A 2,588-nucleotide genomic window follows, 5' to 3' on the forward strand; every position below is an offset into this window, starting at 1 on the left:
ACCACTGCTTCTAAGTTATGCAACGTTGATGTATAAGCCACTCTACTTTAAGCAAGAAGACAAAGCAAGCTACTTAAGTCTGCCTTCTCATGTGATTTTATTTGAGCTTTTGCGCGTATTTCTTCTTGATTATTGCTAAAGGCCTATTTTCTTGTGGCCTTGCATGTGGGGCAAAAGTTTTGTTCTTTTATTTTGCCGAGCAAACACATTCATCTTAACCATCGGAGGCCCAAGCAACACTCAAACGGAGCTGAGGTTAATTTAAAGCGCAAGAACCAAGGTTAGAACGGTCTGTTTAAGGCGTCTAGTGGCTTGATGAAAGACAAGGAAGCGGAAGCCACGACAACTTCTGTAAAAAACCACAATATTTTTTTGTATTTGCCTAATGTTTATCAGCTGATCGGGTGTCAGAATGAATCCATTTATTCTGCCGGATTAACAGCTTTTTCACGTTAATTTAGCGGTATAAGGAAACCCGAATTTTAAAAAAAACAGCTCAGAATGTGCTTGATGCAGAGTATTCCACATTTATCAGGATACGTGTGGTCTTTGTATGCTGCTGAGAAACTCTCACATGAGAAATGAATTGGAGAAACATTCAAACACAGTGTTCAATCATAAGCACATGCACTCAAGACCAATGCTTGTCCTAAGCTGTGCACAGCTGCAGTTTCATGAGCTTAGAAAAAGTTTAGAAAAAAAGAAGATGACTGTATTATTTACTTGACGACTGACCAATCTGGGCCAACATTGACTGTATCAGTATGCATTGTTGAAACACCATGAGAACCGTGAGTAACACCACACAAATCAACCACTCTGTGCCCGTGCTGGAACGTGCAATGTGTTTTTGCACCACAGAGAGGGGGAAATGACCTCACTCACCGTTTCTATTTGGAAGGACCTGAATTAAGAAGCAAACACAGCGAACATTCACTGTAAAGCCCTTTAAGAACCAGTTAACACCTAAAATTATTCAAAAGCTACAGGGTGTCGTGTGTGTGTGCTGCTGTGTGTGTGTGGTTGCTGTTGTGTGGGTGTGTGTGGTGGTGTGTGTGTGTGTTTACCTTTGCAGGTTGTGGGAACTCTCTCTTGGTTTGCCCACATGCCACGGCGTTGTTACCATGTCACGCTGGTTTCACTTTCCTGTCACAGAAAAAGAAAACCCACACGGATGTCCTTTACTTAAGCACTTAACACCAACGGACAACAGCTGTAGGACACATACTCTTGGTACAATGCAATGGAATCTGCGAAGTACTTGTTAAAGCTTTCAGTGAACATAGTGGAGTGGCAAATGGGAATAATATCCAAATTAAGAACCTCAGAATCTATACTATTTGACGGTTTTGTTTGTTTTTATAGTATAATGCTGAAGGTTTGTTAGTATGTATGGTAAGACTGTGTGCAAAATGGTACCTGTCACCAGGCCACTAGCGCGCAGCAGCTGGGCCCTAGGCTCTGGAACACTCTGGCCGCCTCCAATGTCGAGTCGGCCCAGGACCCTAGCGGGTTTTTAAATCTTACTCTTAAAACACCACTACTTCTCCCTGGCCTTTTAGGTCAGAGCGGGAGCCACGACTCCTGACTGGTTTCTCCTGTGTTTTATTATATATCTGTTGTAATTTATTGTCTTTTATTGTGATTGTAGTATTTATTACATGTACAGCACTTTGGCCCGACCAAAAATCGCTTTTAAATGTGCTTTATAAATAAACTTTGATTTGATTTGATTCACCCGTTTGAAGAGCAGGCAAAGCGCAGCAGGAGAAGTTTTAGTGAGGAAAGCTGAGAAACAATTGTGCAATATGAAGGAGAAAGGGCGGTGGTGGCGAAGTCGATAGGGACTTGGCTTGGAAACTGGAAGGTCAACAGTTCAAGTCCCGGCAAGACCAAGTGCTACCGAGGTGTCCCTGAGCAAGGCACCGTTCCCTACACTGCTCCCCGGGCGCCGTACAAAATGGCAGCCCACTGCTCCTAACACTAGGATGGGTCAAATGCAGAGAAACAATTTCCCCACAGGGATTAATAAAGTATATCAAAATCAAAAAAAAAAAGAAAAAAAAAAAAAAGAAAGGCAGAAGAAACAGAGCAAACAAACAAAAGAGCAAACAGATGGAAGTCTTCAGCCTGCTGTGCAGCTTCCCCCCATCAGGGGGAGGTGTTGCTGCATAAGTGACGCCAAGGTTACAACCACTCCTCTGCTGCTGGCCAAGACGTTTGACACTAAAGATATATTGGTCGTAAATTTGACGTTAAAACAATGTCACACGTCATTCAGCAATGCTCCTGCATGCGGACATAATGTCTCCAGAAGACCTGCTGAGATCAGCAGCTGGTGTCCTACTTTAAGAAAGGGACACAGTGTCTGCCAAGGGACAGGAATCTTTTATTTTTCCATGCCATAAAATACAAAACAAACGTATTCTACATACTTTTGCTGTTTTGTCAATGTTGTAAAAGAAAAAAAGAAGCATAACAATGTCTTTGGGTGGGACAAAATATGAAGGGTGTGACCTTTTGCCCTTGCTTGAAGGAGACTTTAAACATGGAGTGACTGAGAGATTCAAACATAGTTTTTGAGCTAA

General features: G+C 42.4%; 1 long non-coding RNA gene across 1 annotated transcript in view; it reads right to left on the reverse strand.

Moving 5' to 3' along the window:
* The window catches only part of LOC104946797 (uncharacterized), an 8,323-nt gene extending 7,212 nt beyond the window's left edge, over nucleotides 1–1,111 (reverse strand). The window contains exon 1 of the long non-coding RNA XR_798497.1: nucleotides 1,068–1,111. This is a non-coding gene — a long non-coding RNA (uncharacterized lncRNA). The remainder of the gene's footprint in view (nucleotides 1–1,067) is intronic.
* Between the last annotated feature and the right edge of the window lie 1,477 nt (nucleotides 1,112–2,588).

Source organism: Notothenia coriiceps, unplaced genomic scaffold, assembly GCF_000735185.1.
Source record: "Notothenia coriiceps isolate Sejong01 unplaced genomic scaffold, NC01 NC01_scaffold00011598, whole genome shotgun sequence".
NCBI classification, from domain to species: Eukaryota; Metazoa; Chordata; class Actinopteri; order Perciformes; family Nototheniidae; genus Notothenia; species Notothenia coriiceps.